Source organism: Haemorhous mexicanus, chromosome 7 (assembly GCF_027477595.1).
Source record: "Haemorhous mexicanus isolate bHaeMex1 chromosome 7, bHaeMex1.pri, whole genome shotgun sequence".
Lineage (NCBI taxonomy): Eukaryota > Metazoa > Chordata > Aves > Passeriformes > Fringillidae > Haemorhous > Haemorhous mexicanus.
In genome coordinates, this window is record NC_082347.1 from 25,542,445 (window position 1) to 25,568,330 (window position 25,886).

Sequence of the window (25,886 nt, forward strand, 5' to 3'; positions counted from 1 at the left end):
AGCATATGCTGCTGGCAGAGGGCCCTGAAGGGTGAGAGGGATCCCTCCAGGTTGAAATTAATCACCTTTGGAATCTTAGCTGAAAGTGTGCTATGCAGTGGGGCAATGTGGGGACCTGCACTCTGCGCTGGCACACTTCTGGAGAGACCCATCTCCCCTGCTGAAATGGTTCTTCCCTGAAAGCAAAGCTGAGCCTCAGTCCTGCCTCCAAGTGCTCCAGGGGCTGGTGGGATATGGAGGTTTGGGCGCTGCTCTGCTGCAGCAATCCCTCTTCACACCATGTATGCTGCATGTTACACTGAAATAAAACAGCTGTGAAAGCTCCCTGTTCACTGGACAGTGGTGTGAAGTCTTTGCTGCTAACTACTGTTTCTTAAATGGAACCATGTTGGCTGAAAATCCCCTGGACTTGAGAGGCAGGAAGCCACAGCTTTCTCTGCCAGAAGAGTCATGTAGAGGAAGAAACGTGCCTGAACAGAACAGTTGATACCCTTTCCAGGGGTGGCCTGGAGCTGTGCCATCTGAATAAAAGAGAAGCATGGCTGGCATAAAGATTTTGAGACCATAAGCACTTCCTCTTGTTTTCAAAGCTCTATCTTCTAAAAGATAGGCCTGCAGGTGTTCAAATCTTAGCCAGGGTGTGCACAGTTGGGTGCAGTGAGGGCAGTAACAGGATCACTCCTTAGCTCCTTAGTCTCACAGTTCTCCCTACTCTGGCTGGAAAAAAGGAGCAGCAGGTCTTTCCACGGCATCATCCTAAGCACTGACAGCAGCTGCAGTCACACAAGGGTCATTTGTCCCAGAGTCTGATTCCAAGCACCAGCCTCCTGCTCTATCCCAGCTCTGTCCCAGTCCTAGCTCTTTGTTCTATACCTTATTCACAGCTGTAAAACAGGGGAATTCAGGTCCTTCATTTCTCAGGCTCCAGGACCCACCAGCCCAGGGATACTTTAGCATTTAATGAACTGCCTTCTCTTTTGACAGACATGTCTCCAGACAGGACAGTTTCGACTAGGGCAAAGATATCCCACATATGTTTTTGATTGGGATCCACCCCAGCCCAATATATTCCCTGCACTGCTTTGTGCTGTGTTACACAGGGTCAGCTTCTAGATCTACGTGTAACATGACAAATTGTCAGTGACAGGGTGCAAAGCCCCAGACCAACAGAAAGGGAGGCCCATGCTGCTCAGATCAGGTGTCCACAGACAGCTGCTCACTTGTCACCTAGGTGACATGAGAATAACATGTCAGGTTTCTGCCTGTTGCAGAATTTCAACTTTGCCTTGATAAAATGTTCTTCCTTTACTAGCCAGGACGGCCACAAGGCATTTCCAAGAGATGTGTCCATGTCACCATTGCCCTGCTGCTCAAAACCAGCTGGGTGTATGGAGAAGCACGTGAGACCTAAAGGTGCTCTGGGGTATGCAACCACTCACAAACAAATTTTCTGCTACCTACAAGCCACAGTGGGGGAGCTGCTAAGGATCAGTGCCAGTACTGATGGGTACTCTGAGAGGCTGTGGGCTCTCTTGTTTCCTGCAGATACAGGCAGGGTAAGGCTCAAACACTCTCTGAGAGAAAAGAAAGTGGCCACAGAGTTCTCATCCGGCAGATAAGGCTGGCATCCCTCTCCACTGGAAGCTCAGTGACAACCTCTGGAGATGTTGGGGTGCAACCTTTTCTGCCACACTTTGAGTACCCTCCTAGCTGCCTTGGCAGTAGTGTCTGAGCTTGCTTTTACTTCCAGGTCTGTCATGAGAGGCTGAACCACAAACAAGCTTCAAACTTCACCTAAGCTTTCTTAGGGTGAGTTCATCTATGAGAAGGGGCACTGTGAAGTGCTCCCTAACTGCAGATACATTCACAGCAGCTGTGAGTGATCCAGGACAGCCTTGGCACCACCTTAAGCTGCACCAGCTATATTTGCCTAAGGAAACTGTGTATTACACGACCTCTGACATACATGTGCTTGCCTTCTCAATTTCTATCCCACAGATGGGAAATCTGAGGCACCAAATAACTCTGGAACGTCTTGTAGGTTCTCCAGGGAGCAGAGAAATGTATCTGTCTTTATGGACTCCCACCCTGTACATTGCCAATGCCATCTCCACCAACTCCACACACCAAAGCCAGAAACCACAGGTGACCTGCAGAGCGGAAGTGCTAAAAATGAACTCATTTCAGAGCAGGAAGGGGACAATGCCAGTACGCAGAATGAGTTCAAGAGAGTTACTGGAGGGAGGAGTAACACAAGGGACTGAAGCAGGTGATCTGTCTCCAACTGGGCCACTCTTCAACAAGGAGTATCTCTGCAGTGGGGAAGATTTTCCCTTTCTTTTCTGTGCTGTGGTGCTCAGCTGCCCCTGCATTTTGCAGGAGCACTCAGCTGAGACTCATCCCAGAGCCCTGCATTCAGAGCACATAAAAGCTCCTGCCTCCCCCTGTGCCTGTATGTCACAACAGTGTCAGCCGTGCCATGATCAGAAGTGAACTACAACAGGGCTATTGCATAGCCCCCAGCATGGCTCTGGCCTGCCAGCCTCTGAAAAGAGCTTTAAAAACATGACTGAATGAGGTACTCCTACAGGAAAGCAAAGATTCAATACAGCCTTTATAGCTTAGTATTTGCAATATTTTGCCTGCAAAATAGGGTTCTTGAAAGAGTGCGTTTGACTTCCTCAAAACAATTTCTTTAAACTTCTCCAGGCTGAAAGGCTTCTTCTAGTCTTACACAAGCAAGACCAGAATCAAAATTTGGCCTCTAGCCTTTCCCTCAGGACTTGCTGGGCTGCCTGCTGTACATCTGTAACATAGACTGTAACATAGGGGCATTTGGATTGCCTACAACCCACCACCTGGTAGCTGTTGAAATCATCCTGTTTCCTTCCATTTGCTACTTGCCTTTTTATTTTATTTTATTTTTTTAAGAATTCAGGCATCTAGTCAGATTAGGTGGTTCAGAATTTCTTAGCAGTGAAAAAACAGCTGCTAGAAATGCTGAAATGCTCTTGGCCGTGTCCTGTCAGACTAAATCCAAACCTCATCGGTTTTCAACAAGTCTCTGCGAACACACTCAATTGATATGAAATCAAACAGACAAGGACATTTTGCTGGAGCCAGTTGGTTTTGCTGAGGGTAGATCACACCCAGCTCTAGCCCACAGCCATGCTCTGCAGCCAGCACAGCTATTTCAGTCACACAACCAAGCACACACACACAGATGCCTTCTCTCCTGTTAGGCTGTTCAGTGATGGGCTTTTATAAAATCCTTGTTGCACATCAGCTTCCTCCAGGAAAGAAAAAGCCACATCCTGAATTGTCTAAGGGCAACTTTCATGTGGGACTTGCACTTTTTGAGGGAGGTTTTGCCTTTGTTTTTAAATAAAAAGGTGACTGATCTGGCAAACTAGGAAAGAGTAATTTTAAGTTATAAAATTAGGTTAGAAGATAAACTAGGTTTCTTCTAGGAAATAACATGCAATGTTTCATCTCCTTGCCCAACGGAATTTACCTGAAAATAGCTGCTATCTTTTGCACAAAACAAGGGGCAGACTCATTTTTCTGAGGGGAGCTACGTAGGCAAGAGGAGAGGGACTACATGAGTGCTATTTACAGAACAGAGAAGAGGGGAGGCACACAGGATAGAGCACAGTACTGGAGTTCAGCATGGAGAAACAGTGACAACACAGATGGTTTTGGGACGTGGCTGGTGCATTACACAAAGGGTTATGTACTCATGAACAGAGTATCCCAGCCAATGTCTGCCCTCCTGGGCATGCTCCTCCAGCAGCTCCTTCCTCCCTTGCTCCATGCCCCAAACACACAGTCCAAGAAGACCATTTGGATCAAAGCAAACCCATCACAGGGCAAAGCAAGGGACCCAGCCTGTCTGCAGGGGCTCACCAGCCCCTCTCTCCACTTAAGAACCCCAGGATCCTTCTCCTGCCACCCCCAAAGAGCTCACAGAAACAGCCTCTGCCCAAGCCCCCTGCAGGAGCACATACCTTGCCAGGAAGCCCTCCCAAGTGCCCAGGTTGAAGAGAGGGGGCAGGTCCCAGCAGGAAAGGTTCCCCCATGCAAGGGCCTCTAGATGGAGGAGAGCAGAAGGAGGGCACGTGGATGTGCTGGGGGCTGTAGGTCTGGGACAGCCCCTCCCCACAGAGTCCCTGGTGCCAAGGGCAGGGCAGAGCCCCTTTTCACCATGTGTGTGGGCTGAGCAGGACATGGAGACCCCCCAGCTGCCACCTGCCTGCACACACACAGACTGCACAGCTAGTCTTGTGCTGAAGGGCAATTAAATTACTCATTAGCCGTAATTAGCAGGCACCTGACACCCCTCAACAGAAGCAGAGCAGCAGAGGGGCCTCTCCCTGGCAGGAGAGGGCCAGTGGGAAGTCAGTTTTTGTGGCCTGTTTTATGAGCTCCAGTATGTCTGAGCTCCCTTTGACTGAGCTGGAGCCTCACCAGAGGCAGCACCTGTGAGCAGGATCCTGATCTGCAGCTCACCACTCAGCTGGGAATCCCCACTGACTTCAGCAGGTTGTGGATCAGACCTTGCCTGAATAGGCTGGGAATAACAGCCAGGCAGAGGCTTAAGCTGAGCTGCAGCCACCAGCCCAGGCTGCTCTGGGACTAAGGACTGTGCTGCTGACTGGACTGAGCAGCTCCCATCAGTAATCCCAGCCTTCCTGCTTGGTGCCCTTGTACTCTAAAACATACAAACCAAGCTCTCCAGAACTCTCCTTCCATGGATGGGATCTCTTGCCAAGCATCCTATCCAAACAAATCTTCCAAGCAGTAGGAACTTCACCTCATATTCCCAAGGTGGATAAAAGCTTGCCCAGGGCAGGGAGACCTGCCTACACCCCTGCAGTCAGATATGATCCATTGCACTACTGGTCCTCAGCAAGTCAAGGGCATCAGGCAATATAATTTTTCCAATGTCACAGTCAGATGGAAAGGGGTTCCTAAGCACTGAGCCTCTGGTACAACTCACTTGCTTCAGCATTTGTCGTGTCAAACTGCTCGGTCCCCAAGGCTGTTACTATGTGTGGTCCAAAGGACCTTGTTTATTTTTCAGACAAAATTATCCTGGGGATGAGTGAAATCAGTAGGCAGGGTAAAATCAGAAGTGAGGAACACTTGCAAGTGCGTGCTCTTGCTCTTGCTTCACTTTGAATTGGTTTTACTTGGGGCTTTGCTATGGGCTGATGCTCTTCAATTCCCAGCCAGAGCTCTGCTGTTTCCCCCTATGATTTCCATGCTCTCACAGGCTGGCGCTGCCGCCTAAGTGCGCACAGGAGAAGATGGCAGCGCAGAATGTCACTGGGTGCTTGTGCCAGAGCTTCTTGGACAACTTTTCTTTGAACAGCCGATAAGACAAATGTTCATTCTGCTTTTTTCAGCAGAAAGGCTTTGGAGCCTCTTAAAAGCCTTTCCCAATCAGCCACCAACCTGTTTATTGTATGTCCACATCCTTTGATTAGTTTTTAAGCACCTGGTCTTTGCTTTGCAGCACATGAGCTTCCTACAAGCCTTAATGCATTTATCTTCACAGATAAATGTGAGGGAAGGGAAGAACTACAAACTTCCTTGGACAGAGCAGATCTTTTGATGCACGTCTCTTAAATCCTAGGCCAGCCATTAAATCCCTCCAATGTTTAGTGGTCTCCTCTTTAGGTCATTCATTATTTATAGTATGTGTCTGGCTGTATGGTATTTCATTACCACTGGAGGAGGATGGCAAACACAGAGTCAGGAATCTGTGTCCTCCTTAGCCTCAGAGACACTGCAGAACTTCAGACTCCTTGGAGCTAATCCCATGCTCTTAACTAATTTGTAAACTTTTTCTCTATAGGGGAGGAAAGGATCCATCAATGTGATGTACAGGTCCTGCACTGTCAGTTTGTCACATTGAGCCTGCCAGCTGAAAGTAGAGGAAAGCTCGTAGAAATCAATATACCATAAAAGCCATTATTTCTAGTTCACATATTATCTTCAGCAGTGGTTCTTGCTGCAACTTCACAAGCGTAAAAAGCCCTTCACAACTGGGTTCTTCCCACAAAGCACCTACTAGCAAAGTTCCACTATCTGTCTTAATGTGATAAGCAGCCTGAGCTCTCCAATTCCTGTAGTGCAAAGCAATCAAAACCTCTCAGATAATTTTTTGCAGTTGTAGCTTTCCACTGCAACCTCTCTAATTTTTCAGTTTCTTTAAATATAAGCCCCATTTTAAAAAGTCCACAATAAAGGCTTGGAAGGGGAGATTAAATGACATAGCTGGAGAAACTGGACAAGCCTTCAATTAGTGAGGACTAATAAAAGATACTGCTTTTCTCCAGCATCCCTGCCTTGCTTGTAGCCTTAAGCCACCTCATCTTCAGCAATTCCAGTGCCACAAAGAAAGCACGGAAATCTTAGAAAGGCTGAACATCTAATCGGTACTGCCACAAAACAGCATTATTATGAGGACTGCACTGCCTGAGCTGGTTTGTTGTTGTAGGATGGCTCTCCAGTACTAGGCAGCTCGTATTTCGAAAACATAAATCACTACTAAAACCATTTGTTTGAGTTCAAAACCAATGGTGTACTCAAATTACAATAAATTAGTTATGTAGGGTAACACAGAGAAACACCAAAAACTACATTAAGTCAAGGGGGATACAGTAAATATTTTGATAAGCTGTAGTCAAAGCACAATGCAGCTATTTTTAAGCTATAGCTTCAGTCTTTGTCTGGCTACAGATATTGTGTGAGCTCCTTTTGCATCTTTCTGATTTGTCTTCTTCTCAGGCCTCAAAAGTTAGAGCTGGGGTAAAGCATCCTCCCACCTTCAGGCAAGTTTTGAGGTACAGCTGCCCAGGATGTACCTGAGCTGAGATGCTGCAGTTCTCTTTCCCAGCAGCTAATGCAGCACCTGGGGAACAACCTAATGCCAAAATATCACATGTACAGAGAAAAGCATTTCAGGAAAGCATCACTCCTAAAGAGAATGAAGCAGACTGTAAATCTGTCCAGCTCAGCCTCCCGTACAGCTGGGAAGGTCTCTCACTTCAGATTCCCTCCATCTGTCTTTTCAGCATCGATCTGTCACCACAGAAAGCTGCTGACAGACGGCCCCGATTCACACAGCCATGCAGGAAATCGTGATAACCAATTATCACTGTGCAGGAATTCATCTCACAGACAGGCATCCCTGCCTGCCACTGTCTGCAGCTTAGCACAACCAAGTACCAGCATCATTGTTAGCAGCACTTTTTAAATTTAGTTTTAAACAAAATTTCAAAAATCAGCAGCGTCATAACCTCAAGCACTCTGCCTTGTTCAGTAATGCTAGCAGCAGCTGCTTGTGCCAGAGGGTTGGGGATGGTTTGTTCTTTTTCCTCAGGAAAAAAACAGACTTCAGAGAAGGTCATAAAGTTTCAATCAAGAGTAGACCTGCCCTGTCTCCTACTTGCTCTGTTCCCAAGAGCAGTGTGGACCCGGTGAAGCAGCTGAGAGATAATCCCTCAGTAGATCACACTTAGTAATCATAGTAATCAGGATTTCTCTACCTGCTCCCATAACCACCCAGCAGACGTGCATGAATACAGCCCTGCCCACAGCAGCTACCCCAATACCAGTGCCAGAGAGCACATCCTGCCCTCTGTGCTGCTCCAGAGCAAGGGAAGTAAGTTGTACCAATACAAAAGTATCACATCCTTGACATTAAAGCTGAGTTGATGTAACTAACACAAAATTACATCTTTACAGAATTATACTGATCAACCTTCTATGAGTAGACCCAGACACAGAGAATGGCTTGATGAAAAGCAGTGTCTAAAAGTACAGTGAGTTAAAAAAATTATATTCTGGTTCAATTATTTGCATGCTGCCCCAAACCCCATATCCTCAGACCTGTTAAGGAAATTTATTTTAGAATAAAATAAATTAAGGATATTTATTTTACAGTTAAAGAAAGATACCAGGAGATACAATAAGCTATTTCAGACATTAAATGAAAGCATTCCTGAATGCTGAAAACAATTATGTGCAGAACAGGCGCAGAGAAGGAGCCTTTGAGAATCCCGAATACGAAAATAAATCTCTCTTTATTTGCCTTGGAGAGTCTTTTTTTTGATGTCAGCTCAACTTTTCTTTGAAACCTTACCATCAAGTTGCACACTGCAGAAGTGAAACAGAGATGTTTATTTATCAGCAGAGAATCACAAGCCATTCTCTGCCCAGAATGGTCTCAGCCCTCTTTACAACTGCTGAGATGGCAAATACATCTTCTGGTATTGGTATACACAATGGTATTGCCCAGGATAAGAAGGCCCAGCAGCAGTTTGCAAACCCCATCTGTATGTGGGGCATCCAGAGGGACTTGTGAAAAGATTCAAAGCAAAGGGTGAAATGGCTTGAAGCTTCATTTGTTATATTCTATTCTTTATGAACAGAGAAATATAATTTTTATTCCTGTCCCCTCACCCAGGATCATAAGAAAAACCACCATATTTCCTGAATAAATGAGTGGAAAAAAAGACCATTTGGAATTAAAAACTAGTTTGTAGTGCAAAGGCTAAAAGATAAGGTTTTCTTATGTATACTTTCAGTGCAGAAGCAGCCTTCCTGTTAAATCCTTGGTAATTTCATCATGTAAGAGGCACCTAACAAAAAAGCACTGAAAAACATGGCAAACTTCTTGATTTTCAGGAGCCTACAGCCTGTTACAGTCAGTATTTCCTCAGTGCCTAGGCAGAACCCTTCCCACTCTCATCATACATGAGCCATGCAGAGAGGTGAGCTCTCTCCACAGTGGGCTTTCCTCTGGGGACTGAAGCCTCTGTGCAGGGACAATGGGTGGGTGTTTTGTGCTGCCAACACCTGGTGGTGGGACAGGGGCTGGGATCTCACTCAAACAGCAGTCTCCAACATGAGCTGGATTTGGGCTGGTTCCTAGAAAGAAAAAAATCTGAGCAGCTTGGTCACTGTGTTTGGATTTTCTTCAAACATGTCTTCACAGGCAGTGATATATTTGGACATGGACTCATAACTGCTTCCCTTCTCCTGGGGAGTGGAATGACTGAATGTATCATTTTCTTTCTACCTTGAAAATGTCATTTCCTATTGCCACCAGCGCCAGCAATTCTTGCTAATGCTTTAAAGAGAGTCTTGCCCCTCTTGTACATCTCTGTGTTTTTACAATCAATCCCTCCCAATGAATGGCTGCCTGTAGTAGATGGGGAGCCTTAACCAGGTGGTGGACCACGGACACTGAGAGTTGCCCAGCACTCAGGAAGCTCTGGGTACTGTTCCTGGGGTCACACATGGGGCAGTGCAGTGAGGGGCTGCAGCCACAGCCTGGGACACAAGAACAGAACTGCAGCCCACAGCCTGAAGCAGAGGCTGCAGCCCATGGCACCACTTGGACATCATGGGAGAGAAAATCCTATCCCTTCAGCAGGTGCCTTCAGACAGATCCTTTGTGCTGAAGCAGTGCTTTCTCTGCCAGGAATGTCCTGATGCATTTTCCCCACCATCACAAACCTTGATGCCTTCAGCCAGCTCCTTGTTTTCAGAGATTGCTTTCAGGAAATCAAGATGCCCAGTTTAAAATCTCAAACAGTTTTGTGCAGGTGATCCCTGGAATGAAAACTAAATATATCTCTCCTAAAATAAATTGCTGATATATGATGAAATGCTGATATTGATCCAGGCTCTGAGCAAATAATTGAATGTACTTCTACTATTTGGATGGCTAAATATTTCCAATAAAGAGGATTATGAACAATGCATAATATATTTGCTTTGGAGGAAGGCTGGAGGATTTAAAGCTCATGTTAGAAACATTAGCTGCTGTCACTAATGTGACTTGCTGACTTGGATGTTTGTTTTTTTCTGATTTTTCCCCCTTTCCCTCCAATTTTTCAATTAAAACTTAATCGCCTGCCCACTCACCCACTGCAGAAGTGAGAGGGAGATTATAAGCTGTCATAAAAACCTTCTTTGGTCTCACATTTCTCTCTGGCAACACAGAGAAAAGGTCAGTTCTAGTGCTGGCCTACACACTAAGCCACACTTGTGGCTTAAGCCCCTGCTTTAGGAATGTTCATTAGGTGTTGGGTGGTGTGTTCATGTCCCATCTTGCTTCAACTTTGCTGAGTGTCTTCTAGTGAGCTGCATTGCCATCTCATCCACAGAAATCAGGAGCCAGCCCTGGGTGACATATTCCTTGTACAGGCCTCTGAACTGGATAGGTTAATCTGATTTTTATGGCTTATTTCCATATGTTGAATTAAAGTAGGGTTGTCTCTGTGTATGTGAAATGAACAAAGAACAGCAGACCTATGTCCCAGCTGAGCAGCCATCCAATCCAGAGGAATTTCTGCAGAGATCATCACCTTGAAAAGCAGGCTGAGTAGGGAGAGCACAACACTTTACCTGCTAGGAGACCACAGCAGCCTACTACTATTGCATCCATTTCCTTAAATAAGCCTGTAGCTGTAAAATGACCAAGGACTAGGTTAAGCCTGTCACCAGAGCAGTGGCTGGAGGGAGGCTGTAAAGGCAGTTTGTGTATATGTACAATGCTAGCAGCAAGAGAAGAGATTAGACAAACAGAAGATCATTTACAGCATCATCAAGCCTCTTCTGGCAGGAGATGTATTGCATCCACTCCAAAGCAATTAGCTGACCTGACAAGCAGGGAATATTCACTGGGGGTAGGTAGCAAGGGTGATTTGCACTGAGACCCCTAGGCTATCAGAAGAGCAGAGGCCAGGGTTTTTCTGGACACTTTTATGGCCAGCTGTTTATTTTTAAGATTAATTTATTGTTCCTGGTGGGTGTGGAGCTTTAGCACGCTAAAAGAGATGTTGTGAGTGTCATCCTTACAGGAAAAAACAGGGAGGAAATTTTGGCCTCCCTGGTTTACTAAGTAGGGTGGAGGTCAAGAGTTTGGATAGACCTTGTGCAGACAGAGCAACAGGAAATATTACAGTGATCCCCTCACAGACACATGAGCTGCCATTCCAAGTAGGCATACACATCTCCTGTCTCCCAAAGGGAGCAGAGAGCCTCCTGGAACAACATTTTCACTCCATAGTGCTGTAATAGGAGAGAATCATACATCTGCAAGGATTTTTTTCTCCCAAGATGCTGAACATTGGAACTGTCTCAAGGCTTTTCAGTAATAAAGGGAAAATTCCTGTATTCCTCTTTCATCTGCAATTTTGGGTGTGGCAGATTTTTCAGATGCAGCAGAGTCAGTCCTGAGCTGTAAGGAATTGCTGGGGCTCTGAGGCTCCAGGAAATGTTTTAGAGTAGCTCTTTGCTCCTGCAGCTCTCATCTACTATGTACAATCCCAGATGCAGCCCTGCTGAATTCTCACTGGCTGGAACTGTCATGTATCTGGGAAAACCCCTCATAACAACCAACTATCCAAACTATACCACAAGGAAACAGGGTGAGGGACAGGGCTTGGGGAGTGTGCAGTGCCCTGAAGAAGATCACAGACCTGTTGGAAGAACCATGGAGTCCTGGTGCCCACTGCCCAGGCATGGTCCCTCCCATGGTCCTGGTTAGCTGCTGGCTGGGCTGGAGGAGGGGGTAAGCCAGCATTTACCTGAACAACAGATTCATGAATACAGCTGCTCTGTATCTTTGTGAAAAATATTCCTTTTAGCAGAGTCAAACCTTTTAGCAGACTGTTTTCATCTGGATCCTTTTGGCATTTCCAAGGATTACCCAGATAACCAGATGAAAAATGTTTGCAATCACTTTCCGTATCTGATTGGTTTCCTCATCTGAGCCTGGTCTCTTGGAGTCCATGGCATTGTGCCTATTTCTGATTGGAAGGCTGAAGGATTTTTAAAAGGAGAGACGTAAACTGCAGATAATAATATTTTTAACCTTTCTGCCAGGTGGTGTTAGCAGCAGGAACAGGCAGAATGACAGTGTCTAGAGTTTCCATTTAATATAACTAAAATAAATGGTTCTAGCCTCCACCTAATACCTTGCCCTCCAGAGTTTTTGGAATGCAGACTGTAAATCCCTGATCACCTTAATTCCTGTTATTTTCGTAGCCCAAAGTTTATGTTATTCATCAACTGACTGAACTAAAATCTTTCTGAGAAGGATTTCTTGGTAAAATCCCCCTAGACCTCACCTGTCAAAGAGTACAGGTAATTTTTAAAGCCTGGTGGTATCCAGCAGCAATGCTGCAGTGTTTGAGGTCCTACTGCCATGGAGGATGGCATGAACCAATCTCCATTCCTGGGAAGGCATCACCAGAAAAAGGAATTCTCTTTGAGAACCAGAAAGTCTCAGTGTGGTTTGGGAAAGGATTTCCCCTCACTGTCTTCACTCCAGAGCTACAGGCAATCTTGTAGATAGACTGGATCCATGCCACAGCATGACTTGAAAATTTTGTCTGAAACTTGTACTTGATTCTCATGAGGAAAGTTACTTCTAAGGCTCAGTTTCTGGACAAATGCCTCTGTCCCTCACTTCTTCCTCATGACAGATGTCAGCAGACATAGAAAGTGACAGGGTGGATGTGCTTCCCAACCCTGGGCTCCAGAGGAAGAGCCCTGAAGCATTTGGTAGCCACTGATGTTTCTGGGGCTGGAGGGCTCATGCCAAAGCACACTGCACTGCTGGCTAGACAGAACCAGACAGAAGGCAGTGGAAGGATGGATACAGCCATGGCTTTATTTCTAAGGCTACAGGTGAACAACACCCACAGGGTGAAAGAAAATTTCAAAAGATGTACTCTTTGCTGCCTCAAGCAGAGTTCCTACAAAGGCTGCACCTAAGTCCCATTTTCCATAGATGATCCAGATTTTAAAAATAGAACTATCTGGGGAGTAACAAAAGACATCCACCTGCAGATCTGCAAACGTTTGGGTCAGGAGTTCAGGCCACTGGAAAAATGCCTTCTGGCTGTGAGAGTAAAGGAAAACACAGGGACCCCACTGATTTTGGTATAGAGTCTGGATAGCTCCTATTTCTTTGGAGGCTCATTCAGCTTTTTAATTTATACAGCCACACTTTACCACACGTGTCCAATGTACCTTTCTGATAAACGCTTCTTCCTGGCCTTTCAAGTGTAGGATCTCACCTTGCTTGGATGTCCTTGAGTAATGCTCATAGGAAAACAACCCCTGAAATGCCAAACAGATGTGAAAATGCATCTGAAGAGGAATGTATGGGTGTTGTCTGTCTGTCATCACCCCTTTCACCATTTTGCCTCCTCTCATTTCATCTGGTGCCCACCTCTGCCAAGCTACAGGCAGGGGAGCTAGATGAAATGTGAGACAGAGTCCTGTTTAACCTGACCTCGGTTTCTGCAGTGTGAGCTCCCCACTGGTCTTTACCTGGCTGTGTGAAATTCAGCTTCACTTCAGTGAACATTTACTTTAAGGCGGAAGAGTTGTGCTCGGGTATTTCGGGCAGGTTCCTATCAAAGGGCTGCTCTACCTTAACAAAGATCTCCAAGATAGTAAATCTCAGAAGCAATTTGTACTTAACACTGGAAAAGCACCACCATCACCACCCCCTACATGGTAGCCAGTGTAAGAGGTTGTTACCTTTATTCTCAGTTGGCCACATTGTGTAAAGTTCAATTACTTTTCCCCAACCTGTTCTTAAAAAGGTTGAAAAAGCTCGAACACTTTTAAGCAAGCAGGTCTGGCTTTTTTTTTTTTTTTAAACAGATGTTTTTCCTCTGAGATTTTTTTATAACAAGAACAGGGCTTTCTGGCAAAATAAACACAGGACTTATTATAGTAATTAACAGAACTTTGCTTAATAGAAATATAAACGCCCCTAAAAACTAATAAGCAGTATATGACCAGTTTCTAGTTAAAAAAAAAAAAAAAAGTAATCACATTCCCTCCCCAAAAGTATAAGAAATTTGCAGCAGATCCCTAAGGACTTTTTGAAAATACACAGATACAGTCTAAATTTCTCAGTAGAAGTTAAAAATAATGTCAGTCTGAAACCAACATCCACCAACATCTTCAGAAGGGTATTTTTCTTTCTCTCTCAACCTTTTTTCCTAAATGGTAAATTCCATTTTCTGTAGGTAATTGAATAGCTAAATTAACCAAAATCTCTACTACAATCTTCTTAAATTATAGCTTTTCCCTGCAAATGCTTTGAAAGTCTCTGCTTTCCAGTGCTTTCAAAACAAAGACCAATTCTCTCTATCCTGTTCTTCTACACCACATGGGACAGAAAGCACATTCTTGCTGCCCATACTGAGAAAAGAGAGGGCATGATTTGCTTCTTGCCTATATCTGAATTACTCTGATGCCTGCAGTAGAATCACTTCTAAATTTTTTACCACCATAGAAACTGAAACTATTCTTTTCACAGTATTTGCTCTTCTGCTCTGGGCATTTGAATAATTTTGGTGCCCTCTTCCCAAAGAATCTCCTGTTAACAAACTGTGTGCACCCCACTCGATGATCTTGCAGGTATTTTCCATCCTTCACGATTCTATGAAAACATAATTACAAGGCAGAGAAAAGGATTGTTGATAAAAATAAACAAAGCAAATCATTACTTAGTAAGAATGAAGTGAATGTGATCTTAGTGAAGTGGAATTTGTGAGGGAGGCTTTAGTTTAGGGAACAATATGTGACCTTTCTCTTTTTCAAGAGAAAGAGGCTCTTGGCATTCTTGAGCCTGAAGAATTCTTAATTTGCTTGAAATCTGAGCCATGTTGATAGAGATCTTTTAATTACTGTCCTCTGTTGACCTGGACCAAGCATTGTGCGAAGACTTCAAATCCATCATTCCACTACTTCGACTGAGTGCTCACCTGTTCAAAGGTTTGGTTTTGGTTGCTTTACTTTTTTGAAAAACTTGCAAGCAAGCAGAAAGAGAGAGTATTTTCTACCATCAGTAAGCTCTTTCAAGCAGCCATTGCAAGATAGGAGAAAATATTTTTCTACTCACTGATCCAAAGCCTCAGAATTAAATTCCCAGAGACAATAATAATGAAAACCACAAGACAAATTAAACCAAATAAATAAACAACAACAACAAAACAACAAAAACCAGAACCATGACGTGGTTGATTGCACTGGAATGAATTTGACCAACAGATGGCAGCTATGAAAAGTAAGATGGGTCATGTTCCCAGCCATGTAAACAAAATGAAAGCACTATAATCCATCTGCCATGTAAAAATGTTTTGAGTCCTGCTTTTGAGACAAGTAATATAAGAGAAACATTCTCATGTCCATTGATTTTAACCTATTTGCAGCACAAAACACTATGCAGAGATATTTATATGCTTCACTGTTCTCTGGTTAGTCTGTGACTTTGCAGCTTTCAGGGCACACAGGTTTTATTTCCTCTGTAGAAAACCTTTCTGCCTTCAAAGGGTGAAAATGGAGGAGAAACTATAAATGCAGGAATTTGCAGGGACTGTTCTGCCAGACGGCATGTAGGGGGCTGGAAATATCCCAGGAATAATAAAAACACGAACATGCAAATATCAAAGCCTTGGGAGCAGGTAAAAAAGGCTCACCAGAATGGTGTGTTAGGGGCCAGTGCTGAGCCTGGGGACAGCCCCAAAAGCATCCCTATCCTCTGGCACAATGTAGGCACTGGCCACCAAGTGTGTATTTGGACACAGAGCACATAAACCTCTCCTCTGAAGATTCTTAAACAAATCCAACAAACACCTCTTAATACCAGGGCAGAGTCAGGCCTGGCCAGACACTGAAGTGGCAAATGCTTTCAGGAGAGATGAAAATCTGTACAAGGTTTTTTTTAGGGTTTTTTGTTTGTTTGTTTGTTTGTTTGTTTGTTTGTTTGTTTTTAAGTTATTTGAGTGATTTCTAGCTACAGGAATGCTTTTTGGTTTAAAAGAGTTTCAGTTTTGCCCTGAGAATTTTTTTCATTGTTGTCAGCAATATTTCTGGGCATTAGCTGGTGCAAGAAGAAAAGGTAGGCAAGGAATCTGGGAGTTTCTAATCCTTATCATTTCCACATGGGCACTCCTGGTCTCCTGCCTTCCAAAGGAGCACTTCAGCCAGGAAAGACATGAGGAGCAAAGAAGAAGAACAATTTGTGCAGCAGTAGAAGTTATACTCTGATCTGTCAGGTGATCACAGGCAAGGCTCAAATGTGATGCCATAACAAAGGAAAAAGCTGCTTCTGGTGGCCTCTTCTGTGCTTTTCAGAAAAGCTCAAAAACAGCCATCAGAAGACACAAGGATTGCCTATTCAATCTGGTTTTAAAAATGGAGTAAGCTTTTTAATAATACAAAAGGCAACAAAAACAATGGAGGCTAAAGGAATCTGTTCTGGAAGGCTCAGGGTCTGGAGTCACAGCCTGAAGGTGCTCTTTGGGTGCACATCTTTCTTTGAACTCATGGTTTCAACATCGGGTGCTGATCAGACCTAGGTGCTACATAAAGGCATCAAAAAGCAAGTATGCAACACTGCAAAAGCTGTGGCTACAAGGTACACAGGTGAGTTAGAGAACAGGACAGACAATCAGCTGTTCATCATTTCATGCAAATGTTGATTTGTCTGGTTCCTTTGAGACTGACCCCCTCCCACAGAGTCAGAAAAAGCGGATTTTGTGGGGTAATTGGCTTGCTAATTTGGAATATTTGAAGCTCCTGATAGGAGCCCACCTACATTTGTAGGCACTTCAACATCTTGGGAAATCTGATCCAGCTCTCTAAGGCTCAAGAGTGATCCAGAGCCAGGGAATGCAGTTAAGCCAATAAGTCAGAAGCACTAATGTCAGAGGCAGTGTTTCTTGACTCCCACCATTCCTGAGGCAGTAGACAGATGGCAGAGTGGGCACCCGTGAGTTGCTCACCCCGGGGGCTGCGTGTCTGAGCCTAGCAATGGATCCCAGGGAGGAGTGCAGAGGGGCTGGAGTGTGGCAGGGACATTACCTACCAGCCATGGTGAGCAGTGATTCACTGCCCACTGAGAGAGGGGAACCACAGCATTTCCAGTTTGTGATTTGCAGATGCTCAGCAGTATTCTGCCCACTGGCTCTGGGCCAGCTCAAGCAAGATAGTAAAAGATTTCTCTCACTTCATGCATAGGGGTAGTGTGTTGGAATTCATAGGGATGACAGGAGTGTTCACACATAACCCCTTCTTCAGAGAGAGCTCGGAGATACCTACTCAGCATGAGTGATGGCTGTGAAGAAGGGTCTCAGAACCTGCCTGTCTTCCTGTGACTTCTTTTCCCCATCTGTGAACCAGCTACAGCATTCACACTGTGAGGTGCTGAGAGGGAAAGCACAGAGATTTTTAGAGGCTGCCTTTAAAACAGCTAATGATAATGAGCTGAGCCAGGAACCCAGTGGGGTCAGATTGTGTTGCCATGCAGGCTGTTTCTACTGGAACTGAAGCAGAAGCTGTAAATGTCAGGAATTTGTCTGCCAAATGGAGCATTATCTGTCAGCAAAGCCTGCCAATGAGATGGCTGTGATTGGGAGAGGCAGTTAAGTGAGAGATCGCTCACTGAATCAAAATTATTTGTCATGGATTATGTGTATGTCCTCAATCAGCCAAGGGATAAACAATCAACTGTGAAAGAGATGCACAATTTGTAGGAGCACAACAACAGCACCATGGCTACACTGCTGAGTGCTCAGCATGCTCTGCAAAGGGATTGCCAGTGCCTGGCAAGTGCAGGACATGTGCCCCCACAGCTCTCACCTCATTCACAGCTCAGTTTGCACAGTGTCACCTCTCCAGGCCTCGGGGCAGCTGGAACCAGGACTGCTGACTACATGGATTTTGTACCTCATATGAGATTACTCTGAAAAGCCAGTTTCTGGTGGGGAAGGATCCGTTTTTTCTTCCTTGCTTTTCTTTATTTTTTCTCCAGAACAGCTTTAATTATTGAGCCTGACTTTATTAAAGTTCCTGCAGCAGTCAAGCTGTTGCCCAGTGTAACAGGAACCCAGCTACGCATGCATTCCTGGATGTCTACCTCCCAAGCTGGTTCCAGTTGCTACTGATAAGAATGAAACCTTACCTTTAAACTCAGCCCTGCTATCCGTGCATCTCTGAGCTGTGTTTCCCTTGTGTTTCCCCCACTCTCTCTCACGCATACTTACTGCGGACTTGACCTGAAGGTAAGAAGGAGCCATGTTTCCCTACTCCATCACCTTACAGTAGCATGGCAGTTCCTGGCACCAATTCCAGTACAGGAATCCATCCATAAAATCCACCAGCCCTCTCAATCCCATCCACTGCTGGAGCAGCAGGCAGGTGGGGTACCTCAGTGTGTCTCAGCTCTTCCTTTAGACTGAAAACACCCAGGTCTCCAGTATTCAGCAGCCCTGCTGAGCCACTATCCAGTCTCTGGTCTTTCACATGCAGGAACACCTTCTTTTACCATAAACTGCAAGAGGCAACTCCATAAATCTGACAGACTTTCCCAGATGCAAGAGACATTCCATGTTACATAGTTCTTGCTGTCCACAAGATACATAGGCTTTTAAATCCAGAAGGAAATGTTAGTCAAGCAAGCTGGTGTTTGGCATCACACTGGCTGGAGAACATCATCACCTGTGGTGGGGTGAGCCCATCCTTCTGCTGAGGAAAGACATATTTTAGAGAGACACCTGGTCTTGATTAAAAAGTACTTGTGATAGAGAACCCAGTACAGCCTCTAGTAAATTATTTCAGTAGTTAATTTTCTCTGCTGTAAAAAAATCTGCACCTTATTTCCATGCTGAATTCTCTGGCTTCCAGTCCTCTGCTGGGACCACACCTCTAAGAGAAGTGTTCTAGCATGCAGCTCTCTCCCCTGGCAGCTCATGTTACACTGGAAATAGTCTCCTTTAAAGCTTTGCTTGAGCTACATCTGCAAGTTCTTTTTGTAAAAGCCTTAATCCTCACAGAGAACATGTGCTGAGCCAACTAAGAAAAAAAAGCAGATGCCCAATGACCACTCCTACCCAGTTTCTGACAGTAGCCATCCACAGGTGTTCAAATACAAATATAAAATCCAAGGGAGGCAGAATGGCCCATTTGCATGACACATCTCTGCAGCTTCAGTCCTCAGGGCTTTAGAGGCATCAAACTGAAGGCTGTAGTGAAGTTTATCAGCTGAAGCATAAGATCATCCGGTTGCTGCTCCCATGGTTTCCAGACTGCTTGGGCATGGGCAGATTGAACTCCTCTCTATTTGCACATCACTTCACAGGCATATCCTTGGATAAACATAACAGAGGAATCCTCAGGGCAGGTTTTCCAGGTACCAGCTCACCCACTTTTGTTACCTCATCATAAAACTTGATCTAAGATCTGAGATTTCTCACCAAAAGTCCCCAGTCACTTTCTCCTAAGATTTCCCTACTCAGAGCATGACCAGGATCATGGCTTGGTACCTATCCAGTCACACTTGTACTAAATTAAACACAGAGAAAAGACTTTTGGCTGCATTTTGGCTGTCTCCTGGACTCACAGCTCAGCATTTCTGGTTCAGTTTACACCACCAATACAAATGCCCTAAATTGACAGTATCTGGTTTACATTTAAGGCAGTTTATACAATTCCTTTGGCTAGGTTTTTGCAAAATTTCCAGCAATGTATATAGCCAACTACAAAAAAAAATCAGAAAAGATTATTGTGCTTTTCCCTGACAAATACAACATTCTTCTATGTTTACTACTGCTATGATGCCACATGGTACACCAGCCTCAGGCCAGGCCCCTTTCTGTGCTTGATGCTGTACAGATACAGGAAGAAAAAGCCACTGCCTCACACAAGTGAAATTGGAGTCCTCTGGGACCCTGCCACCTCCTAGAATGAAGTGTTGTTTCCTCCCACACATGATGGTATAGGGCACAGAGACCACAAGTAAGTTTCAGATATCCTGATTGACTGGCAAAACCATCATCTTACAAGTTTGGCCAGATTTGAAGTGCACCAAGTGCTAACAAACTGGAGCAGGTAGCCAGCTCTGGTGTTGACTGGCAGCTCATGTGATACACAGCGAGAATGAAGGGGGAAGAAGTGCTGGCTAACCCTGACAACAGCCTAGATTAGGAGCTAAATGAAGTTTGAATAGGACATAAGGCTTTTTGTTCCTGCCTGGGAAATCTGCTGAGCACCTCAGAGCTCCATGACAGCAAACTTCTGGCACCAAGCCCATAGCTCATGTAACCCAGTAAGGATTGCTGGAAGAGTGCCTCTGTAGTGGGAGGTGGGCTGCAGGTCAACACCTGATTTCATGCTGCTAGTCCAATGCCAACACTCAACTGCTGCATAGAGCCAGAGGGCATGTATTTGCTGAGCACACTCTGCTGACAGCACTGAGACGATTGCTGGAGTATAATGGTGCATGGGAAGCCAACCCATTCCTACCGTGACATTGCTGGATTCGACTCCCTTTAGTTGTGCCCACTTGCTCTCAACAAAGCAAACAGCACAGAAGATAACTGGCCACAACACAAACTCCTGGAGGGCTGATAGGAAGCTCTGAACTTTCTCAAGCATTTTTGTGGTCTGAGTTTTACTTGCAGGAATATTTGTGGAGAGCAAGTAAGTAAGTGTGGGGAATAGCATCAGCATGGCTTCCCATCTTTTATCACACTCATATTTCAGTATTTCTCTTCCTCGAGAGATTCACCAGCCCGATGAGTAGGTCACAAAGAAGTGGTAGAAAATTTTCCCATTTCCAAAATGCAACCCAGCAGCATGACTCCTTGGTGTTCTTGGTGTTATGTTGGTACCGTTACCACTGTAACCCTCACTTGCAATGCTGGAATTCCTTGCTGAGTTTTGTACCAGGCTGTCAACAGGCAATGCTCTCTCAGTGCCAGCCCCTTTGCACACACTGCAAATCAAGGTGCAGCTCCCTGAACTCCAACACTCATGCCTGCTGCTTGCCAAGGCTTAGCAGACATTCACCAGGGCAGCACTGGCTCAAACCTCTGTACAGTTAGAATAGGCCACACATACTCATTGCCTTTCTGTGCAAAACCACAATGGAAATAAGACTTCTAAGAAACAATAGCAAAAAAGAGCAAGTTTACAAACTGGCCTCTCTTTGTAAAAGAGAGTTCACAAACTGGCCTCTTCAGTCCTGTCTCTAGCTGCAGTGTTACTGGCTTTGTGACTTCAATAGCATGTTAACTCTGCAATTAAATACAACACATTCTGGACAAACATAGGTTAGTTTTCAAAACAACCAGAGCTGGTTGTTGGCTTGTAAGTGATCAGAAAAACTGTGGTGATCAGTATTTTTCTTCTTCTGTAACTCTGGTGCTCTAACACAACTCGAAGATGCCAGGATGGTTAGAATGCAGACTAAAATCCAACTGGAAAATTCCTGTGTGGAAAACTGGACAAAGCAATGACTGAGCTTCGGGATGCTCAGGAGAGCAGCCTTTAACTTGGGATCCTTAGCTACACACGCTCACTTTTATTCAGGCAGACAAAGAAAGAAGGCTATAGGAAAAGAAACCAAACATAAAGTGAGAACTTCAGCTAAGAGAAAGCTGCCAATTATGCAGCCCCACTGCTGCAGCCCTGCCCCTGCCCTGATAAGCCTCCAGCCCAGATCCTGGGACATTCTGCAGTTCTCAGCTCTGGCAGGACACTATAGGAATTGCAGATGCTTTTTGTGCCTGGGTGTCAGACATGTCTTAGCAGCTCTCACAGCTGGGCCACTGCTGACTGCACACTCAGCCAGTGCTAATTTTAGTGCTATGTTGCCTCAAAAGCCACCTCTACATCACCTTCCATCATATGTTTGCAAGATGCCACAGAACTCCAAGCCTGTGCATGGTCATGGTGATTTCCAGAGAATCACTGGAGAGCTCAGGGACTGCATTTATGCTTTCCCTCTCCAAGTCTTAATGTTCTTTTACCTCTTAATGAGACTTCCCCCCACAAAGGGATAGACATCCTGACTTCAGCCTGGCAGAACAGATTGGAACCACTGTCCTACAACTGCAGACTATGGGGTTTGTATCCCTGCAGCCTGCCAGGGGGAAGGAGTGTTGTATTGGGGTGCCAGGGGTAGGGAGTGTTGTATTGGGGTGCCAGGGGTAGATGCAGGTGCTCAGTGTGAGGCCACACACGTGGTGAGCCCAGCAGGATCTGCCTATCACTCCATGCTGTGCTTGCACCACACTCTGCAGTGTTCAGGAAAACCTCAGGACTACTGTTTTCCCTCCCACCTTCTGACAGTCCAAGCCAAACTGCAGCACGTGGAGGTCTTCCTCTTTCTCTTGAAACATGAATGCGCTACAGCTGGTCAGCAGACTATTTTTTAATGAAAAATGGTTGTAACATAATCATCTGCCAGAAAATCAATTTGCAGAAGCAACAGCTAATTTTTCTTTTGAAAACATCCACCCCCTCTCAAATATTAGGTTTTTCTTTCTTGCTTTCATTTTTAGGAACCATTTAAGATTTTAATTGCAAAGCATGCACAAACTCAACACTAGAAATTTGGAAACGTCACAGCATTTTCTAATAAAAATATATTTTCTGTAGAGACTTTCAGAAAAAAAAAGCCAAAAAACCATTGAAATAGTACAAATTAAGAGCGTGCAAAACCAATATCCTCAGCTTTCTGAGTCCTGGCAGCATACAGGCAAAGGGATCCCAAACTCAGGAGGCAAGTGAACTGTCTGCAGCTTGGTGAGCCTCTCTTCTCAGTGGGTAGCCATAAAGGAACATGATTTCATAGGACCAGACACAGCAACCCCATGATCCCAGTTTGGTTCTGTGCTGAAACCCACACAAGCTGGTGTCTCTACAGCTTCAGGAGAAAAGCAGCTGTAAGACAATAGGGCCCCTGCAGCCCTTGGTGTGAGAGGGTGTTAATCTTTGCCAGGTCTCATGCTTCAGTCATCACAATCTTCAGGCACACTGCAGTTTTCTACTGCTACCATTGATATTTAACTTGTCTATTTAAAGGCAACACTTTAAAGCTTTATTTCCTTTGGACCTGGAGAAGAGCTGTTGTTTGAAGCTGATTGATACAGCCTGCTGTGCCAGCTGCTTACAGAGATAGAGATGCCTGAGCCATCCCATGCTCCCAAGAACTTGGCAAATCAATGTTTAATTGATTTGCCAAGTCCTTGTCCCTGCAAAGCCCAGGGACAAGGACTTGGCCAGGGACAATTGATTTGCCAGTCCATGTCCCTGCTCCTGGTGAGGCTGGTGGTGGGCAGGAGTTTTGTTGGCTGACACAGCCACGCTGAGAACCCACAGTGGCAGGAAGCACAGATGCTTCCCAAGATCTAGGTGATGGCTTCCTAAGGGCTGGCACCTGGGCAGCCACAGAGGCTGCTGTTCCCCACAGACATCAGAGCAGGGGAGCCACTGCCCCTCACCACAAGGGAAGGGCACAAGGAGGTGCCCACAGGAGCCTGCACCAGCCAGGCTTCCACAGAGAGGCCCCGCTGCCAGGCTGAGCATTAATCACTGCTGTGCTGCCTTGAAAAACACTGGCCCCAGGATGCAAGCAGCTGCCTTGTTTCCCCCCCTCGCACACCCCCTCCTCTCAGAGCATGGCTGAGGGCCCTGCCATGGTGAGCAGAGGCCCCAGCACAGCCTTGCCCTGCAAGGAGGCTCCCAAAGAGTTTCCAGTGGAGGCTGGGTCTGGGATCTTCAAAGGGAAAACAAAACTCTGTGGAGATGCCCAGGTGTAACTGAGGTGCTAGAGGGTGGATGGGCCTGGGGAGGGGTGCACAACCCAGCCTCCTTGCGTGCTGCCTCAGTGACCCTGCGGCGGCCAGGGGCCTGGGCTCCACTCACCCCCTGCCACAGCAGGTTCCTGTGGGCTCAGACCCCTTCCCACCCAGCTTCTCCTCTCCACTGACCCCTGTTACTGTTATGGAGACATCACTGACCAGCTGGGCCTGACTCCTGTCACCAGCATCACCACAAGCCCCTCATTCTCACCAGGGCCTTAGTTCCCCTACCCCAGATTTCCAGCAAAATAGCTGAAATTCCTCAGCAGGAGGGGCCTAAGCCAGGCATGAATATGCAGCCCTACAAATAAACAAACTTCCCCCATGTTGTTTGGCCTTTTTAATATTTCAGTCAGCACAGGAAACTTCTGGTGAAGGGAATGGGCAATATTTCAGAGAGGGGAAACAGCCTGTTGGTCACAAGTTGAGCAGGGAAAACTCCCCTGGGAAGGCCACGGGAGGGAAAGACACTGTGCATGTTCATTCCTTGTCATTGCTATTTTCTCTCCATTACAGATAAAATACTACCAAGAGCCAGATCCAGCCATGCAACCTCTCTATTTGTGTTGCCATTCTGGCCTTTTGCTGACTGTCTCTAAGGATACAAACTCTCTGATTCTGAGAGACTGAAGACTAAAAGGGAGAAACAAATACTGATGTACATTGCAATTTTAGGTAAAATATCCTGGTTTTCTCCTGATCCAAGTGTTATGAGATGCTAACAAGAAGCACTTTTTATTCTGTTTATATTCTGTGGTTGGATTTTTTTCTCTGTTCTTCCTTCATTGTTTTGTTTAGCTCTTGAAACCTCTGAACTACAGCTATGGCCAAAATATTTCTTACCTGCTCTTGTGGAGCATTCCTTGTACCACAGAACCATGTCAGCTGAGATGAAGTACAGAGAAAACCTTTTGCCATTAATTTCCCAGGGAATGAGTCCAGTGTAAACCCTTCTACAGCTCCATCTCATCTGTTTAAGCAGAGGAAGGGCTTCCTGATTTGCCATCCATGATCCCTGTCCTGGGCACTGATCATTGGGTCACCATTCCCAAAGGCAGTGGTGTCTTTCTTGGAGATATCACTGTGTTGCCCCAATGCTTACAAGCAAGAAACAAATGGCACTGGAAAGAGCAAGGAATAGCCTCTGTCTAGGGAACTGCCATGTTTAGACCAAGTGGACTGCTTGCTGCTGCCCTGGTGGAGACAGGCCCAGGGACAGTGCCTAGAGGAGGGGGACATACCCACGTGGTGCCCAACAAGTGGCTCCAGCAGTGGCTGTGCAGGAGCAGGGCAGTGCCCAGCACAGCCCTGGCCTCTGTGTCTGAGCAGGGGCTGAGCCCACGGGGTGCAGCAGGGGCCAGGCTCTGCCTTCACAGCAGCAGACAGGCAAAGGCACACCTGTGATCTGGTTCTTGTGCTCACAAGGATTCCCCGCATGAAGCCTTTTAACTTCTCATTCCTGTTCTTGAAGATGAGGCTAATGATAATCCCAGGATCTCCTGCAGGGAAAAGAGGAAACTTCAGTAATGCTTGCAAAATCCTTCAGAAAACAGCCTGAGGATGAGCAAGGGTGATTTCACTGATAAGCTGTGCATTAACCTGCAGCCTGAGGAGACAGGTTTGCTTCCAACTGCCCAGCGGAGCAGCCACAGCAAAGAAGCTGCTGTGGAAACACTTCCACTTTGCCCACCCGGACTGCAGTGGGATCAGTTCAGGACTGAAATAAGCTTTGGGGAGTCATTGAACTCTGACCTAAGCTAGAATAATAGGATGTGTTTATGTCTGACAATGGGGGAGCTTTGCAGAAACCTCCAGTGAGCTCCATATGCAACATTGTTTTTATGGTCCTCCTAAGAAGGGAATTTCAAGGGATCATATATGCCTTAAGTGTAAATTATGACATGCATTAAGGACCACCCACATCAAATGGATGGTTGCCCCAGCCCAGCATTTTCATGGTGAATTGAGAGCAAATTCCACAAACACTCTGGTTTGTGCTTCCATAGAATGATATATTTTCAGGTCAGCAGAGCTGTCTGCTTCTCTCACAATAGGTCCTTTCTCCCGTTTCCTCATACCTGTCAATTGCTCTCTGCCTCTGCTGTAATTTATGTTTTACTTCCGAACTGTATGACTGAATTCTGGAAATGTGTGAGGGGACAGCAGCTAGAAAAGCCTCTTCCCAGCCAT